Here is a 24,662-nt window from a genome sequence, read left to right as displayed (position 1 = left end):
CGTGTTGGTATAGCTATACCGCAAGCATTGTAGCCTGTAACTCAACGTCAATCCCACACTCAAAAAAATGACATTTATGCATGGGATTTCCATAGCGCTGGTATTACAGGTTGTGCGGTGAGGCTAAAAAGCTTGCGTTGCAGCCTATAACGATACGAGCCATACCGCCATCTGAGACCAGTAGTTATGAGTTTTGTGTAACAAAAATGTTTCACAAAACTTATAACTAAAATGTTACAAAGTATATTAACACTTATAAACTACCTATTAACCCCTAAACCGCCACCCCCCCGCATCGCAAACAGTATATTAAACTTATTAACCTCTAATCTGCCACCCACCCACTCTATTAAATAAACCTATTAACCCCTAATAACCTAACCTTACTGTTCTAATAAAATAAAAAAACTACCAATTAAAATATCTAAATTACAAATTTAAAAAAACCTACGAAAAAAAAATCTAAATTCCAAAAAAAAAAAAAAAAAAATCCTACGAAAAATTTAAAAAATCTAAGTTTACTAAAAATAATAAACATTAAAATCACGAAAAATAAAAAACACTAAGATTACAAAAAATAAACAAAATTATCAAAAATAAAAACAATTACACCTAATCTAATAGTTTTATAAAAATAAACACCCCCCAAAATAAAAACACCCCCTAGCCTACAATAAACTACCAATAGCCCTTAAAAGGGCCTTTGGAAGGGCATTGCCCTAAATAAATAAGCTCTTTTTACCTGTAAAAAAAATACAAAGTCCGCCCAAGAGTAAAACCCACCACCCATTCCCCAAAATAAAAAACCTAACTATAAAAAAACACTAAGCGCATTCAGCTCTTTTGCATTGCTCTTAAAGGGACATTTAGCTCTTTTTCAAGTGCCCATCCCTAATCTAGAAAAAAAAAACACCCAAAACAAAAATGTTTGCGGGCATGTGATAATTAACCAACCATTACAAGTTGCTGGTTATAACGCTCAGAAAATTAACCAGAGACTTATTATTTGTACAGTTTACATCTTCTTAATAAAAATATAAATAAAAATAAATATACATAATTTACTGTGAAGATTAATTTACCTTAAGATAGTGGGGGGTAGTTATCAACGTGTCTATTTTACCTGTATTCGCCGGCCCAATATGCCCGCCTAAGCTCGCCTCACATCGCCGCCGAGGACCTGAAAAAATTTGCCTAAGTTAACAAAAAAGCTGTCAAAAAGCCGTGCACCAAGTACAGGGCGATGAGCAGCGGACTGTGAGAGTTATCACTCATCCGATCTCGCTGCTCTTCGGCTTTTTTACAGCTTTCTTGCTAGCCTGTCACTAAGCACCCACACTATACTACACTGTTCTACCCCCTATACCGGCACCCCCGGAGCCTCCCGCAACTCAATAAAGTTACTAACCCCTAAACCGCCACTCCTAGACCCCGCCGCCACTCTTATAAATGTATTAACCCCTAAACCGCCGCTCCTAGACCCTGCCGCAACTCTTATAAATGTATTAACCCCTAAACTGCCGCTCCTAGACCCTCCCACAACTCTTATAAATGTATTAACCCCTAAACCGCCGCTCCCGGAGCCCACCGCCACCTACATTATACCTAGTAACCCCTATCCTGCCCCCCCTATACCGTCGCCCTCTATAATAAAGTTATTAACCCCTATCCTGCTGATCCCGCAACTCGCCGCAACTAAATAAATAGTTTAACCCCTAAACCGCCGCTCTCTGACCCTGCCGCAACCTATATTAAATTTATTAACCCCTATTCTGCACCCCCTACACCGTCGCCACCTATAATAAATTTATTAACCCCTATCCTGCCCCCCACTACACCGCCGCCACTGTAATAAAATTATTAACCCCTAAACCTAAGTCTAACACTAACCCTAACACCCCCTAACTTAAATATTAATTAAATAAATCTAAATAATATTTCTATTATGAACTAAATTAATCCTATTTAAAACTAAATACTTACCTTTAAAATAAACCCTAATATAGCTACAATATAAATAATAATTATATTGTAGCTATCTTAGGATTTATTTTTATTTTATTGGTAACTTTCAATTTATTTTAACTAGGTACAATAGCTATTAAATAGTTATTAAGTATTTAATAGCTTACCTAGCTAAAATAAAGAGAAATTAACCTGTAAAATAAAAACTAACCTAAGTTACAATTACACCTAACACTACACTATACTTAAATAAATTATTCCTATTTAAAGGGACATAATAGTCATATGCTAAATCACTTGAAACTGATGCAGTATAACTGTAAAAAGCTGACAGGAAAATATCACCTAAGCATCTCTATGTAAAAAAGGAAGATATTTTACCTCACAATTTCTTCAGCTCAGCAGAGTAAGTTCTGTGTAAAAAGTTATACTCAGCTGCTCCCAGCTGCAGGTAAAAAAATTGAAGAAATGAACAGCAGCCAATCAGCATCAGCAGTGCTGAGGTCATGAACTCTTACTGTGATCTCATGAGATTTGATTTAACTCTCATGAGATTTCATAGTAAGCTTCCTTTACCTGATTGGTGAAATAATATGAGAGTTCACGATGCTCATCCCTTCAGATGTCCCAGGACAGACACACTAAAGTGCTGCTTAGAAATCATTTACAATGGGATGTGGCTACTGAGGAACTTTTGAGGTAAAATATCTTTCTTTTTTACATAGAGATGTTCAGGAGATATTTTCTAGTCAGCTTTTTACAGCTATACTGCATCACTTTCAAGTGTTTAAACATTTGGGTATTATGGCCCTTTAAAACTAAATACTTACCTGCAAAATAAACCCTAAGATAGCTACAATATAATGAATAATTACATTGTAGCTATCTTAGGATTTATATTTATTTTACAGGTAACTTTGTATTTATTTTAGCTAGTTAGAATAGTTATTAAATAGTTATTAACTATTTAATAACTACCTAGATAAAAGAAATACAAAATTACCTGTAAAATAAATCCTAACCTAAGTTACAATTAAACCTAACACTACACTATCATTAAATTAATTAAATAAATTACCTACAAATAACTACAATTAAATACAATTACATAAACTAACTAAAGTACAAAAAATAAAAAAGCTAAGTTTCAAAAAATAAAAAAAATAAGTTACAAACATTTTAAAAATATTACAACAATTTTAAGCTACTTACACCTAATCTAACCCCCTAATAAAATAACAAACCCCCCCAAAATAAAAAAATGCCCTACCCTATTCTAAATTAAAAAAAGTTCAAAGCTCTTTTACCTTACCAGCCCTTAAAAGGGCCATTTGTGGGGCATGCCCCAAAGAATTCAGCTCTTTTGCCTGTAAAAGAAAAATACAACCCTCCCCCCCAACATCCTACCTTGAGTTGTCTTCACTCAGCCGAGCAGCGATGGAACCGAAGAGGAGACCCGGAGCGGCAGAAGTTATCCTCCAAGCGACGCTGAAGAAATCTTCCATCCGATGAAGTGATCCTCCAAGCGGCGCTGAAGAAGTCTTCCATCCGGGCGATGTCATCTTCCGAGAGGTGCTGAAGAAGTCTTCTATCCGGGCGATGTCATCTTCCAAGCGGGGTCTTCAATCTTCATCCCGCCGACGCGGAACATCTTTCTTTCCCGACGGACTACCGACGAATGAAGGCTCCTTTAAGGGACGTCATCCAAGATGGCGTCCCTTCAATTCCGATTGGCTGATAGGATCGGAACAGCCAATAGAATGCGAGCTCAATCTGATTGGCTGATTGGATCAGCCAATCGGATTGAACTTGAATCTGATTGGCTGATTCAATCAGCCAATCAGATTTTTCCTACCTTAATTCCGATTGGCTGATAGAATCCTATCAGCCAATCGGAATTGAAGGGACGCCATCTTGGATGACGTCCCTTAAAGGAGCCTTCATTCGTTGGTAGTCCGTCGGGAAAGAAGGATGTTCCACGTCGGCGGGATGAAAATTGAAGACCCCGCTTGGAAGATGACTTCGCCCGGATAGAAGACTTCTTCAGCGCCTCTTGGAAGATGACATTGCCTGGATGGAAGACTTCTTCAGTGCCGCTTGGAGGATCACTTCATCGAATGGAAGATTTCTTCAGCGCCGCTTGGAGGATAACTTCTGCCGCTCCGGGTCTCCTCTTCGGTTCCATCGCTGCTCGGCTGAGTGAAGACAACTCAAGGTAGGATGATCTTCAGGGGATTAGGGTTAGGTTATTTTAAGGGGGGTTTGGGTTAGATTAGGGGTATGTGGGTGGTGGGTTTTAATGTTGGGGGGGGTTGTATTTTTCTTTTACATGCAAAAGAGCTGAATTCTTTGGGGCATGCCCCACAAATGCCCCTTTTAAGGGCTGGTAAGGTAAAAGAGCTTTGAACTTTTTTAATTTAGAATAGGATAGGGCATTTTTTTATTTTGGGGGGGGTTGTTATTTTATTAGGGGGCTTAGATTAGGTGTAAGTAGCTTAAAATTGATGTAATATTTTTAAAATGTTTGTAACTTATTTTTTTTATTTTTTGTAACAGTCGGCTAGATTTAGAGTTTTGTCGGTAAGGACCCGCATAGCTAACGCTGGCTTTTTTCTGGCCGCACCTTTAAAATAACACTGGTATTGAGAGTCCACAGAATGGCTGCGTTAGGCTCCAAAAAAGGAGCGTATAGCATATTTAACGCAACTTCAACTCTCGATACCAGAGTTGCTTACGGACGCAGCCAGCCTCAAAAACGTGCTCGTGCACGATTCCCCCATAGAAAACAATAGGGCTGTTTGAGCTGAAAAAAAACCTAACACCTGCAAAAAAGCCGCGTTCAGCTCCTAACACAGCCCCATTGTTGTCTATGGGGAAACACTTCCTACGTCTGCACCTAACACTCTAACATGTACCCCGAGTCTAAACACCCCTAACCTTACACTTATTAACCCCTATTCTGCAGCCCCCGCTATCGTTGACCCCTGCATATTATTTTTAACCCCTAATCTGCCGCTCCGTAAACCGCCGCTACTTACATTATCCCTATGTACCCCTAATCTGCTGCCCCTAACACCGCCGACCCCTATATTATATTTATTAACCCCTAATCTGCCCCCCACAACGTCGCCTCCACCTGCCTACACTTATTAACCTCTAATCTGCCGAGCGGACCGCACCGCTATTATAATAAAGTTATTAACCCCTAATCCGCCTCACTAACCCTATAATAAATAGTATTAACCCCTAATCTGCCCTCCCTAACATCGCCGACACCTAACTTCAAACATTAACCCCTAATCTGCCGACTGGAGCTCACCGCTATTCTAATAAATGTATTAACCCCTAAAGCTAAGTCTAACCCTAACACTGACACCCCCCTAAATTAAATATAATTTTAATCTAACAAAATTAATTAACTCTTATTAAATAAATTATTCCTATTTAAAGCTAAATACTTACCTGTAAAATAAATCCTAATATAGCTACAATATAAATTATAATTATATTACAGCTATTTTAGGATTTATATTTATTTTACAGGTAACTTTGTAATTATTTTAACCAGGTACAATAGCTAAAATAGTTAAAATAATTACAAAATTACCTGTAAAATAAATCCTAACCTAAGTTACAATTAAACCTAACACTACACTATCAATAAATTAATTAAATACAATATCTACAAATAAATACAATGAAATAAACTAACTAAAATACAAAAAATAAAAAAGAACTAAGTTACAAAAAATAAAAAAATATTTACAAACATCAGAAAAATATTACAACAATTTTAAACTAATTACACCTACTCTAAGCCCCCTAATAAAATAACAAAGACCCCCAAAATAAAAAAATGCCCTACCCTATTCTAAATTACTAAAGTTCAAAGCTCTTTTACCTTACCAGCCCTGAACAGGGCCCTTTGCAGGGCATGCCCCAAAGAATTCAGCTCTTTTGCCTGTAAAAAAAACACATACAATACCCCCCCCAACATTACAACCCACCACCCACATACCCCTAATCTAACCCAAACCCCACTTAAATAAACCTAACACTAAGCCCCTGAAGATCTTCCTACCTTATCTTCACCATACCAGGTTCACCGATCGATCCAGAAGAGCTCCTCCGATGTCCTGATCCGAGCCCAAGCGGGGGGCTGAAGAGGTCCATGATCCGGCTGAAGTCATCATCCAAGCGGGAGCTGAAGAGGTCCATGATCCGGCTGAAGTCTTCATCCAAGCGGGAGCTGAAGAGGTCCATAATCCGGCTGAAGTCTTCTATCAACGGCATATTCAATCTTCTTTCTTCGGGAGCCATCATCTTCCATCCGACGCGGAACATCCTCTTCTCCCGACGCCTACTAGCCTAATGACGGTTCCTTTAAATGACGTCATCCAAGATGGCGTCCCTCGAATTCCGATTGGCTGATAGGATTCTATCAGCCAATCGGAATTAAGGTAGGAATATTCTGATTGGCTGATTCCATCAGCCAATCAGAATCAAGTTCAATCCGATTGGCTGATCCAATCAGCCAATCAGATTGAGCTTGCATTCTATTGGCTGTTCCGATCAGCCAATAGAATGCGAGCTCAATCTGATTGGCTGATCGGATCAGCCAATCGGATTGAACTTGATTCTGATTGGCTGATTCCATCAGCCAATCAGAATTTTACTACCTTAATTCCGATTGGCTGATAGAATCCTATCAGCCAATCGGAATTCGAGGGACGCCATCTTGGATGACGTCCCTTAAAGGAACCGTCATTCGTCGGGAAGTCGTCGTCGGAAGAAGATGGGTCCGCGGTGGAGGTCTTCAAGATGGAGCCGGTCCTCATCGGATGAAGATATAAGATGCCGCTTGGAAGATGATGGTTGCCGGTCCGGATCTACTCTTCTTCCCGGATAGGATGAAGACTTTGGAGCCTCTTCTGGACTTCTTCAGCTGTCGCATGATGGATGTCTAGCCCCCGCTTGGGCTTAGATGAAGATTTTGGAGCCAGGACCGATCGGTGATACCCGGTGAGGTGAAGATAAGGTAGGAAGATCTTCAGGGGCTTAGTGTTAGGTTTATTTAAGGGGGGTTTGGGTTAGATTATGGGTATGTGGGTGGTGGGTTGTAATGTTGGGGGGGTAGTGTATGTTTTTTTTTACAGGCAAAAGAGCTGAATTCTTTGGGGCATGCCCCGCAAAGGGCCCTGTTCAGGACTGGTAAGGTAAAAGAGCTTTGAACTTTTGTAATTTAGAATAGGGTAGGGCAGTTTTTATTTTGGGGGGCTTTGTTATTTTATTAGGGGGATTAGAGTAGGTGTAATTAGTTTAAAATTGTTGTAATATTTTTCTTATGTTTGTAAATATTTTTTTATTTTTTGTAACTTAGTTCTTTTTTATTTTTTGTACTTTAGTTAGTTTATTTCATTGTAGTTATTTGTAGGTATTGTATTTAATTAATTTATTGATAGTGTAGTGTTAGGTTTAATTGTAACTTAGGTTAGGATTTATTTTACAGGTAATTTTGTAATTATTTTAACTATTTTAGCTATTAAATAGTTCTTAACTATTTAATAGCTATTGTACCTGGTTAAAATAAATACAAAGTTACCTGTAAAATAAATATTAATCCTAAAATAGCTATAATATAATTATAATTTATATTGTAGCTATATTAGGGTTTATTTTACAGGTAAGTATTTAGCTTTAAATAGGAATAATTTATTTAATAAGAGTTAATTAATTTCGTTAGATTTAAATTATATTTAACTTAGGGGGTGTTAGTGTTAGGGTTAGACTTAGCTTTAGGGGTTAATACATTTATTAGAATAGCGGCGAGATTCGGTCGGCAGATTAGGGGTTAATAATTGAAGTTAGGTGTCGGCGATGTTAGGGAGGGCAGATTAGGGGTTAATAAACATAATATAGGGGTCGGCGGTGTTAGGGGCAGCAGATTAGGGGTACATAGCTATAATGTAGGTGGCGGCTCTTTGCGGTCGGCAGATTAGGGGTTAATTATTGTAGGTAGGTGGCGGCGACGTTGTGGGGGGCAGGTTAGGGGTTAATAAATATAATATAGGGGTTGGCGATGTTAGGGCAGCAGATTAGGGGTACATAGCTATAATGTAGCTGGTGGCGGCGTGCGGACGGCAGATTAGGGGTTAATAAGTGTAGCGTGAGGGTAAGAGGGTAATCGCAGCTGTTGCGTCCTCGGAGTGAATCGGAAGTGCAAACCTTAAGGAGAGGTCACTGTAAAGTCCCCAGGATACTCACGGAGTGCCGTAGCCAAAGAACGGAGGATTAGCCCGTGAAGCAATATCGAAGAAGAGGAGGCGGCAGGCACTACTTATCAGACCCACAAGCAAAGTGGTAAAAAACAAAAGTCTTTATTGAAGACACTTAGCCATGTTAAAAGGCAGACTGACAGGCAGGGGAAACAGCACAAACAAGGTCTTACGCGTTTCGCGCCCCCTAGTGGCGCTTACTCATAGACTATTGTCTATGTTACAACCTAGACTATTTATAGGCTAATCAGAAAAAAGGTTAACCCTTCAGCAGCCAAATAAAAACAGGTTAAAAACATAGATAGTGCTGAGTAGATACAGGACAATTGAGATTAACAGTTGATAAACAAAATTACAGAGTACACAGTCACAGAATGTAAGAGCTAATGATAAAGCTATTAAATGCATCAAGATACAAAATTCGAAAGCCAAATATTATAAAATTAAGCAGAAGTAAAAATATATATATACTTTAATTTTCTAAGATGAAGAAATGTGTACCATATATTAGGAAAAAGCTTAAATAATGTGGTTTTCTATATTTTGGCTAGCAGAAAAAACTAATGAGAGACATGATACAATTAGCTGATGCACAGTAATATTAAACTAAGAAAAGGGGAAAGGTAAATGTGCTGAAAGTACAAGCCATAGATATCAGGCATTGATAATTAAGCATAGTCTAGTTATCAATAAAATAACTGATATCACATTCCCTATTCATGCCAATGGGATGGCGTGTTTTGAGTTTTAAAATCCAATATAATTCTTTCTTCTCTAATATCTTGGACTTATTACCTCCTCTAGGGGGAACTATAGCTATGTCTATGATTTGCAGAGCCAATTCCGCTTGATTAGAGAAATGAACATAATTAAAATGGTTGGCAACAGCAGAATCAGATTCATAGTTTTTAGTATCCCTAATATGTTCATTGAATCTGGTTCTGACATTGCGTGATGTCATACCTACATATTGGCAGAAACAAAGTTTACATGTAAGTAGGTAAACCGCATATTGAGTGGAACAATTGGCATAAAAGTCTATGTTATAAATGTTGTTATCAGCAGAGCAGTGAAAAGTGTCACCCTGTAGGATGTTAGGACACGCATAACATATTTTGGCCCCACATTTATAAGTGCCTTTTTTGGACAGCCAGTTTTTTGGTGTACCTTGGGATGTATTCTTAACCATACTAGGAGATAGTATTTGTCCCAGTGTTTTAGACTTTTTTGGGACAAATCTGAATTTGTGAATATATTCACCAAGTACATCATCAGTGGCCAGTATTGGTAAATGCTTTTTTAAGATGTTTATTATATCCTGATATTGCTGACTGTATTCAGTCGTGAATACTATTGAGTCTTCAAAGCTATTTTCCTTAGGCCTGGTGTATAGAACATTTTGATGATGAGTGCTAATAAGTGTAGGTAGCTGGCGGCGACGTTGTGGGGGGCAGGTTAGGGGTTAATAAATATAATATAGGGATCGGCGGTGTTAGGGGCAGCAGATTAGGGGTACATAAGTATAACGTAGGTGGCGGTCGGCAGATTAGGGGTTAAAAATATTTAATCGAGTGGCGGCGATGTGGGGGGACCTCAGTTTAGGGGTACATAGGTAGTTTATTGGTGTTAGTGTACATTAGAGCACAGTAGTTAAGAGCTTTATGAACCGGCGTTAGCCCAGAAAGCTCTTAACTACTGACTTTTTTCTGCGGCTGGAGTTTTGTCGTTAGAATTCTAACGCTCACTTCAGCCACGACTCTAAATACCGGAGTTAGAAAGATCCCATTGAAAAGATAGGATACACAATTGACGTAAGGGGATGGAAAAGTCGCGGCTGAAAAGTGAGCGTTAGACCCTTTTTTGACTGACTCCAAATACCGGTGGTAGCCTAAAACCAGCGTTAGGAGCCTCTAACGCTGGTTTTCACGGCTACCGCCAAACTCCAAATCTAGGCCTTAGCTTTTTTTATTTTTTGTACTTTAGTTAGTTTATGTAATTGTATTTAATTGTAGTTATTTGTAGTTAATTTTTTTAATGATAGTGTAGTGTTAGGTTTAATTGTAACTTAGGTTAGGATTTATTTTACAGGTAATTTTGTATTTCTTTTAGCTAGGTAGTTATTAAATAGTTAATAACTATTTAATAACTATTCTAACTAGCTAAAATAAATACAAAGTTACCTGTAAAATAAATATAATTCCTAAAATAGCTACAATGTAATTATTAATTACATTATAGCTATCTTAGGGTTTATTTTACAGGTAAGTATTTCGTTTTAAATAGGAATAATTTATTAAAGTATAGTGTAGTGTTAGGTGTAATTGTAACTTAGGTTAGTTTTTATTTTACAGGTAAATTTGTCTTTATTTTAACTAGTTAGCTATTAAATAGTTAATAACTATTTAATAGCTATTGTACCTAGTTAAAATAAATTGAAAGTTACCTGTAAAATAAAAATAAATCCTAAGATAGCTACAATATAATTATTATTTATATTGTAGCTATATTAGGGTTTATTTTAAAGGTAAGTATTTAGTTTTAAATAGGATTAATTTAGTTCATAATAGAAATATTATTTAGATTTATTTAATTAATATTTAAGTTAGGGGGGTGTTAGGGTTAGTGTTAGACTTAGGTTTAGGGGTTAATAAATTTATTACAGTGGCGGCGGTGTAGTGGGGGGCAGGATAGGGGTTAATAAATGTATTATAGGTGGCGACGGTGTAGGAGGGGCAGATTAGGGGTTAATAAATTTAATATAGGTTGCGGCAGGGTCCGGGAGCGGCAGTTTAGGGGTTAATACATATATTATAGTTGTGGTGGGCTCCAGGAGTGGCGGTTTAGGGGTTAATATGTATAGAGTAGCTTGCGGTAGGCTCCGGGAGCGGCGGTTTAGGGGTTAATATGTATAGAGTAGCTTGCGGTGGGCTCCGGGAGCGACGGTTTAGGGGGCAATAACTTTATTTGTTTGCAGCGGTGTAGGGGGGACAGATTAGGGGTGTTTAGACTCGGGGTACATGTTAGGGTGTTAGGTGCAGCCATCTCCCATAGGAATCAATAGGATGTCTGGCAGCAGCGAACTTGTACTTTCGCTATGGTCAGACTCCCATTGATTCCTATGGGATCCGCCACCTCCAGGGCGGCGGATTGAAAACCAGGTACGCTGGGCCGTAAAAGTGCCGAGCGTCCCTGCTAGTTTTTTGATAACTAGCAAAAGTAGTCAGATTGTGCCGCACTTGTGTGCGGAACATCTGGAGTGACGTAAGAATCGATCTGTGTTGGACTGAGTCCGGCGGATCGAAGTTTACGTCACAAAATTCTACTTTTGCCGGTGTCTAGCCTTTGATAACCAAGGCGAATCAGCCTCGCCACAAGTACGCTGCGGAATTCCAGCGTATTTGAGGTTGACTGCTTGATAACTAGGCCCCAGTGTGATGTGTTGGAAAACATAATCCATTTTTAGATTAATGGATATGTCACCTCCACACTGCTGAGATTCACACTCATTAGCGATGTGCTTGGAATGTTCAGTGGTAGAGAGCTCTATACTTTCTTATGGAAGCTAAATCACTAATTGTCTGTACAGCGAGGGTAAGCCGATGTTTTTTAGAACATTTTACCAAAGTGAGCTTTGCAAGACTGGCAAGACAAAAAGTGAACATTTGTTGGCAGACACAGCAAACTTGTAACTTTTTTATGTACCCTTAAAAGTCCAAATTAAACTTTCATGATCCAGATAGAGGATGCAATTTTCCAATTTACTTAAAATAAAGCTAGGTAAGGTGAAAGGAGCTTAGGAGCATGCACATATCTTTAGCAGTCTATGACAGCAGTGTTTGACATTGCGGGCGAGATTACATATACAGCGCAGGCTTTAGCGCAAGCACTGCAAACCGCGCCACCCATAATTTCACCTCGCACATCGGGGCATTACATATACGGTGCCGGCAGTCCATAAAGTGCCGTAAGTCGGATAAACTAGCGATGTCAAGAAATGTGCACAAATACAAATTTCTGGAGTCGCCAGTGATTTACGGCACTTTAGAAACTGCCGGCGCCTAAGAAAAATTATAAAAAATATCAAATCTCCCATAAACGTCTAACCTGCCTCCCAAAAATAAACCTGACATGTAAAACCCCTATATCCCCCATCAAACCCACATCGAAACTAATAAAAGTATTAACCCCGAAAACGACAACCCCCCCACAATGAAATATACCTAATTAAATTATTAACCCCTATATCCGCTTTCAAACCCACATTGCAAGTAATAACTAAATTATTAACCCCTATATCCGCCAACCCCAACATCGCAAACTACCTAATGTATTAACCCCTAATCCGCCATAAACCCACATCGCAAAGTCCCTATTAAAACTTTAAACCCCTAAACCGCAACCCACCACAACGCAAATAAATAATTAAATTACTAACACCACCTAACCTAACACCCCCTAACCTAACACCCCCTAAATTAACCCAAATTACCTAAATTTAAAAATACTGAAGTTACTAACTATTAAAATAAAAAAAACTAACATTACTTTAAAAATTAAAAAAAATAAGTTTAAATTAAGCTAACATTACGAAAAATAAAAAAATCTAATATTACAGAAAATAATAAACAAATTATCAAACATTAAAAAATTAAACCTAATCCCTATGAAAATAAAAAAGCCCCCCCCCAAATAAAAACACCCCCTAATCTAATGCTAAACTACCAATAGCCCTTAAAAGGGCTTTTTTCAGGGCATTGCCCTAAGTTAAACAGCTCTATTACATTTAAAAAAAAACAAAGTCTCCCCAAACAGTAAACCCCCCCACCCACCAATTTCCAAAAATAAAAAAAACTAACACTAATAAACCTAATCTACCCATTGCCCTGACAAGAGCATTTGTATGGGCATTGCCCTTAAAAGGGCATTTAACTCTTTTTCTGCCCATCCCTAATCTAAATAAAAAAAATGCGGTGAAGTCTTCTTCCAAGCGGCGACCTCTTCTTTCTTCTTCCAGAAACAAGACGGTTTGGAGCGTGGGCGGAGCTGAAGACCGATCACCGCAGAGCTGATGACCAGCGATCCTGGAACTAAAGACCGGCGATACTGGAACTGAAGACCGGCGACCCTGGAACTGAAGACTGGAGACCGCGGAGCCATGGAGCGTGGAGGATCCTCTTCATATGATCTCCGCCGTACACTGAATAGTAAATTCAAGGTACATGATTAAAGATGGTGCCCCTTGAATTCCTATTGGCTGATTTGATTTTTAAAATTCAAATCAGCCAATAGGATGAGAGCTACTGAAATTCTATTGGCTATTCAAAGGTTTTTATTTTAATAGTTAGTAACTTCAGTGTTTTTTTAATTTAGGTAATTTGGGTTAATTTAGGGGGTGTTAGGTTAGGGGGCTTAGTAATTTAATTATTTATTTGTGTTATAGGTTAATGGCGGTTTAGGGGTTAATAGTTTTAATAGGGACTTTGCGATCTGGGTTCATACATTAGGTAGTTTGCGATGTTGGGGTTGGCGGATATAGGGGTTAATAATGTAATTATTACTTGCAGTGTGGGTTTGATGGCGAATATAGGGGTTAATATACTTTATAATTTATTGCGGTGGGGGATTGCGGTTGACAGGTAGATAGATATTGCGCATTCGTTAGGTGTTAGTTTATATTTTCAGGCAGTTACGGGAGTTACGGTGCTCCCATACTTAGCACAAGGCTTGCTGCGGCTGCCTTTGTGTGGCAAGGTGAAAATGGAGTAAAATAAGTCCTTGCGCTGAATATTGGATACCGATTTGCAATGCAGTCCCATGTTAGCTTATGGGAGTAAAAATTGCGGCCGACGGGTGAAATATATATGCTGCATTTATATGCGGCGCTGTATATTGGATATCAAAACCGTGTAAAAAACAGCGGCAGCGGCTTTTGTGGGCGACGGCGCATATGTAATGGAGCACTACGTATAGTATTGCTTTAAACATTGTTGCAAACAATGCTGCCAGAGGACTAAGGACACATTCACCCTCCTGAAATTGCCTAGGATTATTATTTAACAAAGGATACTAAGAGAATTAAAGGGTCAGTCTACACTAGAATTGTTATTGTTTTAAAAGATAGATAATCCCTTTATTACCCATTCCCCAGTTTTGCATAACCATCACAGTTATATTAATATAATTTTTACCTCTGTGATTACCTTGTATCTAAGCATCTTCTGACAGCCCCCTGATCACATTACTTTTTATTTATTATTTATTGACTTGCAGTTAGTACTGTGTTGTGCTAAATCTTAAATAACTCTATGGGTGTGAGCACAATGTTATCTATATGGCCAACTTGAACTAGCAGTCTCTTGTTAAAAGCCCATAAAAAAGCATGTGATAAGAGGCTGTCTTTAGTGGCTTAGAAACAGGCAGAAATTTAGAGGTTTAAATGTTATAAAGTATATTAATATAACAATGTTGGTTGTGCAAAGCTGGGGAATGGGTAGCAAAGGCATTATCTATGTTTTTAAACCATAACAATTTTAGTGTAGACCGTCCCTTTAAGCAAAATTAAAAATAGAAGCAAATTGGAAAGTTGTTTAAAATGTTAGGTTTTATGACTTTACTGTTTCTTTAAGTCCTGCATTAGAGTATGTGATCAGCTATGTGATGTTTTACAAGTAAAGATTAGAGGTTTTGCCATCACTTTGTCATAAAACAAAAGATCTAGGGTTCTTAATGGTATTCTTAGTAATTTTTTATTTCCAACAAGTTTATATATTAAAATTAATTTTATATTTTTTCTTGTTTGTTTATTTTTTGTATTTTTATTGTTTTTTTGCAAAAGCATAGTATGTACTTCATTAGTCTTAATATCAGTCAACCTTTTTAATAAAAAAACAAAACAAAAAAAACTTGAGGCTATTTCATATTCGTCCTATAATATAAAAAGCCAAGTGTGTTTGCCGCATATGGAGCAGAAGCGCGAACGGTGCTCCACCTCTATATGAGATCAGATGCCTTATCGTTATAGATGGTGACACTGTGAGGCCTACTTATCAAGCCGTCAACTGTGCTGCATTCGACGTCACCAATACGCTGGCCTAACATCGCCTAACATCGCGGCCGTGGACTTGAATACGCTTTCCATATTTATCAAAAAAGCTGTCAAAAAGCTGCACACCAAGTACGGGGAACAGTCATCGATCTTGCTGCTATTCGGCATTTTTAACAACTTTTTTATACCCTGTCACTAAACACTGCCACTATACTAAAATGTTTAACCCCTACCACAACTCTAATTAAGTTATTAACTCCAATTCCGCTGCTCTCGGACCCCACTGCAAGTCTAATAAAGTTATTAACCCCTATCCCGCCACTCCCGGAGGCCACCGCAACTCTATTAAAGTTATTAACCCCTATCCCGCCACTCCCGGAGCCCACCGCAACTCGAATAAAGTTATTAACCCCTATCCCACCGCTCCCGGAGCCCTCCGCAACTAAATAAATGTATTAACCCCTAAACCCCTGGCCTCCCACATCACTACCATTTACTAAACCTATTAACTCCTAAACCGTCAGCCCCCCACATCGCCATAAACTAAATTAAGCTATTAACCCCTAAACCTAACAACCCGCTAACTTTACATTAAAATTACGTCATCCCTATCTTATAATAAATTTAAACGTACCTTTAGAATTAAAATAAACTATATTAAACTACTAATTAATCTACCCTAACTATTATACTAAAATTACATTAAACTACAAATTAAATTTACTATATTAAATATTTAAAAACCTAACCCTACTCAAATTATTTAAATCTAATAAAGAATTACTAAGTTACAAAAAACTAACAACTAAGTTACACAAAATAAAAAACACTAAGTTACAAAAAAACTAACAACTAAGTTACACAAAATAAAAAAACACTGTTGGCTAGATTTGGAGTTTTGTCGGTAACGACCCGAAAATCTAACGCCGGCTTTTTTCTGGCCGCACCATAAAAATAACTCTGGTATTGAGAGTCCATATAATGTCAGCGTTAGGCTCCAAAAAAGGAGCGTAGAGCATTTTTAACGCAGCTTCAACTCTCAATACCAGAGTTGCTTACGCAAGCGGCCAACCTCAAAAACGTGCTCGTGCACGATTCCCCAATAGGAAACAATGGGGCTGTTTGAGCTGAAAAAAAACCTAACACCTGCAAAAAAGCCGCATTCAGCTCCTAACGCAGCCCCATTGTTTGCTATGGGGAAACACTTCTACGTCTGCACTTAACACCCTAACATGTACCCTGAGTCTAAACAACCCTAACCTTACACTTATTAACCCCTAATCTGCCGCCCCCGCTATCGCTGACACCTGCATTTTATTTTTAACCCCTAATCTTCCACTCCGTAAACCGCCGCTACTTACATTATCCTTATGTACCCCTAATCTGCTGCCCCTAACACCGCCGACCCCTATATTATATTTATTAACCCTTAATCTGCCCCCCTCAACGTCGCCTCCACCTAACTACACTTATTAACCCTAATCTGCCGAGCGGACCTGAGCGCTACTATAATAAAGTTATTAACCCCTAATACGCCTCACTAACCCTATAATAAATAGTATTAACCCCTAATCTGCCCTCCCTAACATCGCCGACACCTAACTTAAATTATTAACCCCTAATCTGCCGACCAGAGCTCACTGCTATTCTAATAAATGGATTAACCCCTAAAGCTAAGTCTAACCCTAACACTAACACCCCCCTAACTTAAATATAATTTTATTCTAACGAAATAAATTAACTCATATTATTATTATTATTATTATTATTATTATTATTAAATAAATTATTCCTATTTAAAGCTAAATACTTACCTGTAAAATAAATCCTAATATAGCTACAATATAAATTATAATTACATTGTAGCTATTTTAGGATTAATATTTATTTTGCAGGCAACTTTGTAATTATTTTAACCAGGTACAATAGCTATTAAATAGTTAAGAACTATTTAATAGTTACCTAGTTAAAATAATTACAAAATTACCTGTAAAATAAATCCTAACCTAAGTTACAATTAAACCTAACACTATACTATCATTAAATTAATTAAATAAAATACCTACAATTACCTACAATTAAACCTAACACTACACTATCAATACATTAATTAAATACAATACCTACAAAAAAATACATTTAAATAAACTAACTAAAGTACAAAAAATAAAAAAGAACTAAGTTACAAAAAATAAAAAAATATCTACAAACATAAGAAAAATATTACAACAATTTTAAACAAATTACACCTACTCTAAGCCCCCTAATAAAACAACAAAGCCCCCCAAAATAAAAAATGCCCTACCCTATTCTAAATTACTAAAGTTAAAAGCTCTTTTACCTTACCAGCCCTGAACAGGGCCCTTTGCGGGGCATGCCCCAAGAAGTTCAGCTCTTTTGCCTGTAAAAAAAAACATTCAATACCCCCCCCCCCAACATTACAACCCACCACCCCCATACCCCTAATCTAACCCAAACCCCCCTTAAATAAACCTAACACTAAGCCCCTGAAGATCTTCCTACCTTGTCTTCACCTCACCAGGTATCACCGATCCGTCCTGGCTCCAAAATCTTCATCCAACCCAAGCGGGGGTTGGCGATCCATCATCCGGTGGCTGAAGAGGTCCAGAAGAGGCTTCAAAGTCTTCATCCTATCCAGGAAGAAGAGGCGATCCGGACCGGCAACCATCTTGATCCAAGCGGCATCTTCTATCTTCATCCGATGACGACCGGCTCCATCCTGAAGACCTTTAAGGTAGGAAAATTCTGATTGGCTGATGGAATCAGCCAATCAGAATCAAGTTCAATCCGATTGGCTGATCCGATCAGCCAATCAGATTGAGCTCGCATTCTATTGGCTGATCGGAACAGCCAATAGAATGCGAGCTCAATCTGATTGGCTGATCGGATCAGCCAATCAGATTGAACTTGAATCTGATTGGCTGATTCCATCAGCCAATCAGAATTTTCCTACCTTAATTCCGATTGGCCGATAGAATCCTATCAGCCAATCGGAATTCGAGGGACGCCATCTTGGATGACGTCCCTTAAAGGAACCGTCATTCTGCAGTTGGACGTCGCTGGAAGAAGATGGGTCCGCGGTGGAGGTCTTCAGGATGGAGCCGGTCGTCATCGGATGAAGATAGAAGATGCCGCTTGGATCAAGATGGTTGCCGGTCCGGATCGCCTCTTCTTCCCGGATAGGATGAAGACTTTGGAGCCTCTTCTGGACCTCTTCAGCCACCGGATGATGGATCGCCAACCCCCGCTTGGGTTGGATGAAGATTTTGGAGCCAAGACGGATCGGTGATACCTGGTGAGGTGAAGACAAGGTAGGAAGATCTTCAGGGGCTTAGTGTTAAGTTTATTTAAGGGGGGTTTGGGTTAGATTAGGGGTATGTGGGTGGTGGGTTGTAATGTTGGAGGGGGGGTATTGTATGTTTTTTTTTACAGGCAAAAGAGCTGAACTTCTTGGGGCATGCCCCGCAAAGGGCCCTGTTCAGGGCTGGTAAGGTAAAAGAGCTTTTAACTTTAGTAATTTAGAATAGGGTAGGGCATTTTTTTATTTTGGGGGGCTTTGTTGTTTTATTAGGGGGCTTAGAGTAGGTGTAATTAGTTTAAAATTGTTGTAATATTTTTCTTATGTTTGTAGATATTTTTTTATTTTTTGTAACTTAGTTCTTTTTTATTTTTTGTACTTTAGTTAGTTTATTTAAATGTATTTTTTTGTAGGTATTGTATTTAATTAATGTATTGATAGTGTAGTGTTAGGTTTAATTGTAGGTAATTGTAGTATTTTATTTAATTAATTTAATGATAGTATAGTGTTAGGTTTAATTGTAACTTAGGTTAGGATTTATTTTACAGGTAATTTTGTAATTATTTTAACTAGGTAACTATTAAATAGTTCTTAACTATTTAATAGCTATTGTACCTGGTTAAAATAATTACAAAGTTGCCTGTAAAATAAATATTAATCCTAAAATAGCTACAATGTAATTATAATTTATATTGTAGCTATATTAGGATTTATTTTACAGGTAAGTATTTAGCTTTAAATAGGAATAATTTATTTAATAAGAGTTAATTTATTTAGTTAGAATAAAATTATATTTAAGTTAGGGGGGGTGTTAGTGTTAGGGTTAGACTTAGCTTTAGGGGTTAATCCATTTATTAGAATAGCGGTGAGCTCCGGTCGGCAGATTAGGGGTTAATAATTGAAGTTAGGTGTCGGCGATGTTAGGGAGGGCAGATTAGGGGTTAATACTATTTATTATAGGGTTAGTGAGGCGGATTAGGGGTTAATAACTTTATTATAGTAGCGCTCAGGTCCGCTCGGCAGATTAGGGGTTAATAAGTGTAGTTAGGTGGAGGCGACGTTGAGGGGGGCAGATTAGGGGTTAATAAATATAATATAGGGGTCGGCGGTGTTAGGGGCAGCAGATTAGGGGTACATAAGGATAACGTAGGTGGCGGCGCTTTGCGGTCGGCAGATTAGGGGTTAATTATTGTAGGCAGGTGGCGGCGACGTTGTGGGGGGCAGATTAGGGGTTAATAAATATAATACAGGGGTCGGCGGTGTTAGGGGGAGCAGATTAGGGGTACATAAGGATAACGTAGGTGGCGGTCGGCAGATTAGGGGTTAAAAAAATGTATTCAAGTGTCGGCGATGTGGGGGGACCTCGGTTTAGGGGTACATAGGTAGTTTATGGGTGTTAGTGTACTTTAGAGTACAGTAGTTAAGAGCTTTAGAAACCGGCGTTACCCCAGAAAGCTCTTAACTACTGACTTTTTTCCTGCGGCTGGAGTTTTGTCGTTAGATGTCTAACGCTCACTTCAGAAACAACTCTAAACACCGGAGTTAGAAAGATCCCATTGAAAAGATAGGATACGCAATTGACGTAAGGGGATCTGCGGTATGGAAAAGTCGCGGCTGAAAAGTGAGCGTTAGACCCTATTTTGAGTGACTCCAAATACCGGCGGTAGCCTAAAACCAGCGTTAGGAGCCTCTAACGCTGGTTTTCACGGCTAACGCCAAACTCCAAATCTAGGTCAGTGTTACAAAAAACTAACAACTAAGTTACACAAAATTAAAAACACTAAGTTACAAAAATAATAAACACTAAATTACACAAAATAAAAAACAAATTATCACATATTTAAACTAATTACACCTAATCTAATAGCCCTATGAAAATAAAAAGCCCCCCGCCCCAATTAAAAAAAAAAAACCTAGCCTACAATAAACTACCAATGGCCCTTAAAAAGGCCTTTTGTGGAGCATTGCCCCAAAGAAATCAGCTCTTTTACCTGTAAAAACAAAAATACAAACAACCCCCCCAACAGTAAAACCCACAATCCGCACAAAAAAAACACCCACATAAAATTCTATCTAAAAAACCTAAGCTCCCCATTGCCCTGAAAAGGGCATTTGTATGGACATTGCCCTTAAAAGGGCATTTAGCTCTTTTTCTGCCCAAAGTCCCTAATCTAAAATTAAAATCCACCCAATAAACCCTTAATAAAACCTAACACTAACCCCTGAAGATCCACTTACAGTTTTTGAAGAGCCGACATCCATCCTCAATGAAGCGGCAGAAGTCCTCAGCGAAGCTGGCAGAAGTCTTCATCCAAGCGGGCCGAAGTCTTCATCCAAGCCGGCAGAAGTCTTCATCCAGACGGCATCTTGTATCTTCATCCATCTGGCGCGGAGCGGCTCCATCTTCAAGACATCCGGCGCAGAGCATCCTCTTCTTCCGACGTCTTCTGGAACAATGAAGTTTCCCTTTAAATGACGTAATCCAATATGGCGTCCCTTACATTCCGATTGGCTGATAGAATTCCATCAGCCAATAGGAATTAAGGTGGAAAAAATCGTATTGGCTGTTGCAATCAGCTAATAGGATTGAGCTTTCATCCTATTGGCTGATCCAATCAGCCAATAGGATTGAGCTTGCTTGGATGAAGACTTCTGCTGGCTTCGCTGAGGAAGGGGGGATCAGGGAGGTTGGAGGGTTAGGAGGATCCTACACTGCAGAAAAATAAAAATAGACGTATAGGCATAGATAGATAGATAGATAGATAGATAGATGATAGAGGGATAGGAATATAGGGATAGAGGGGTAGGAATAGATGGATAGGGATAGAGGGATAGGAATATAGGGAAAGAGGGATAAGGATAGAGGAATATGGATAGGAATAGAAAGATAGGGATAGAGGGATAGGAATAGAGGGATATGGATAGGACGGATATGGATAGAGGGATCAGAATAGAGGGATAGGGATAGAGGCATATGGATAGGAGGAATAAGGATATAGGGAGAGGGATAGGAATAGAGGGATAGGGATTAGGGATAGAGGAATAGGGAAAGAGGGAGAGGGATATAGGGATAGGAGTGAGATGGATAGAAGAAGAGGGATAGTTGGTTAGGGATAGAGGGATAGGGATGGATAGAGGGATAGGTAGATTTCTTTCCTTAAACATGTATTAATATTTTTCTTATTACTTTGTTTTCATTAAACATTTCTGAACACATTTTCAGAACTTTTCCATTTTACCTACCTTGTATATTCTTGAGGCTAAAACCTCATTGTCAGTTCTCTTTGATGTTTTCGTATCTGTATTTTAACTTATATTTGGTAGATTTTTTTAAAAGACATGGGGGTCTATTTATTAATGTGCGAGCGGACATGATCTGATATTGCGTTTCATGTCCACTGCACAGCATACGCTCTCGGCATTTATCATTGCACCAGCAGTTCTGGTGAACTGCTGGTGCAATACCACCCCCTGCAGATTTGCGGCCAATTGGCTGCTAGCTGGGGGTGTCAATCAACCCAATCGTATTCGATCAGGTTGATTTCTGGCGATGTCTGTCCGTCGGCTCAGAGCAGGCGGACATGTTATGGAGCTTGATAAATATGCCCCATGGAAGTGATTTGAAAATATTTCACATACTGACCAATAGTCAAATTTTCTACATTTTGGTAACTGTTGCATGCGTTTACTATGTGTTAATAAGACTAATTGATCTCTAACTAAAATAATAATAACATTAATTAGAATAAAAATAATGTAATAACAAAATACTCTAGCAGGAATGGCTGTGTGTACTTAATCTATTTATATTTACATCTATTAATATATTAATATTATTGTAATCACTTTCACAATATTTTTTTTACCAGAGAAAAAATTGCGAAATGGTGATTTCAACACTAATTTGTATAGTAACATTTCATATTATCTTATACTTTTAACAATACATTAAAAGGGATTAATCAGTTCAATGTGTAAGAGACAGAATACAAAGTGACAGTGCTGAACTGAGTAGCCACACAAGTGATGTCACTAGCTGCAACTCAGGAAAAGTTATAAAATATTATAACTTTGCACATAATTAAAATTTTGGGCTAGATTACAAGTGGGGTGGTATTTAGGACTCCCGCTCGAGCTCTAATACCGGCCGCTGAAAATAAACTTTTTACAAATTTAAAGTAATTTTTTGGTGCAAGAGCTAAACCCGACAAGTGGAAACTTTAGGATTTTGGAAACAGCGTTAACTTCTTCTCCCCATAGACTTCAAAGGAGTTAAAAAACCTAACACTAACCCGACTACTATAAGAATATATATAGGTATAGGTATATACAGATATATACAGATATATATATATTATATATATATATATATATATATATATATATATATATCATCCAGAGACTGCACGCTCCCGACTTGTTTACAAAATAATCACTAGTTTAATGTGACGTTCCGGGGTCTCCCCCTTTATCAAACATATTCATGGTATATATGGTATATGTTTGATAAAAGGGGGAGACCCTGAAACATCACAATAAATTAGTGATTGTTTTGTAAACAAGTCTGGAGCGTGCGGTCTCTGTTTGGATGCTGTATAAGGTGTATATGTACCTGCACCCTGGCCATACAAGGATTAATGTGAGTGCTTGGTTCTGGATTTAGGATATATATAATATATATATAATTAAAAATAACATGTGTGAAGAACATGGAATGTTAAATATACACATTAAATACATAACTATAATACATTATTAAATATTGAATTCAAATTATTATTCTTATATTCAGGTATTTGAGTGGAAAGGGCTCCACAAAGCGTGTGTGTGTGTGTATATATATATATATATATATATATATATATATATATATATATATATATATATATATATATATATACAGTGTCTCACAAAAGTGAGTACACCCCTCACATTTTTGTAGATATTTGATTATATCTTTTCATGTGACAACACTGAGCAAATGACACTTTGTTACAATGTATAGTAGTGAGTGTACAACCTGTATAACAGTGTAAATTTACTGTCCCATCAAAATAACTCAACACACAGCCATTAATGGGGAGCAGGTGTGTAAGATTTGATGTTATCGCTCTCACACTCTCTCATACTGGTCACTGGAAGTTCAAAAATGGCACCTCATGCAAAGAACTCTCTGGTGTCAAGCGTGTGTGGTGGCAACCAGGTGAGGAGTACAAGTGTGTCTTGACTACAGCCAAGCATGGTGGTTGGAGTGTCATGGTCTGGGCCTGCATGAGTGCTGCCGGCACTGGGGAGCTACAGTTCATTGAGGGAACCATGAATGCCAACATGTACTGTGACATGCTGAAGTAGAGCATGCTCCCTTTGGAGACTTCCAACATGATAAAGACCCCAAACACACCTCCAAGACAACCACTGCCTTGCTAAAGAAGCTGAGGGTAAAGGTGATGAACTGGCCAAGCATGTCTCCAGACCTAAACCCTATTGAGCATCTGTGGGGCATCCTGCTACGTGATGTCGTCATGGAGGAGTGGAAGAGGACTCCAGTGGCAACCTGTGAAGCTCTGGTGAACTCCATGCCCAAGAGAGTTAAGGCAGTGCTGGAAAATGATGGTGGCCACGCAAAATATTGACACTTTGGGTCCAATTTGGACATTTCCACTTAGGGGTGTATTCACTTTTGTTGCCAACGGTTCAGATATTAATAGCTGTGTGTTGGGTTATTTTGAGGGGACAGCAAATTTACACTGTTATACAGGCTGTACACTCACTACTTGTAGCAAAGAGTCATTTCTTCAGTGTTGTCACATGAAAAGATATGTATACATATATACACACATAGTATAGCCCTTTCCATTCAAACAGCTTGACATATACCATATACCTTTGAACCCTTATAACTTGTTTTTATTAATATTTATATAAATATTTTTTTATCAGATAGTGTATATATGTGTGTCTAAATGGTGAAAAGAAGAAGAGAGCGCCTCATAGTGCAGATATCACTTATACAGTGTAAAGATATAGTATAGACCAAAAGCAGGTACTCACAAGCGGA

Source organism: Bombina bombina, chromosome 6, assembly GCF_027579735.1.
Source record: "Bombina bombina isolate aBomBom1 chromosome 6, aBomBom1.pri, whole genome shotgun sequence".
Lineage (NCBI taxonomy): Eukaryota > Metazoa > Chordata > Amphibia > Anura > Bombinatoridae > Bombina > Bombina bombina.
The sequence above is the reverse complement of the archived record's forward strand: the minus strand, read 5'-3'. Positions refer to the sequence as shown.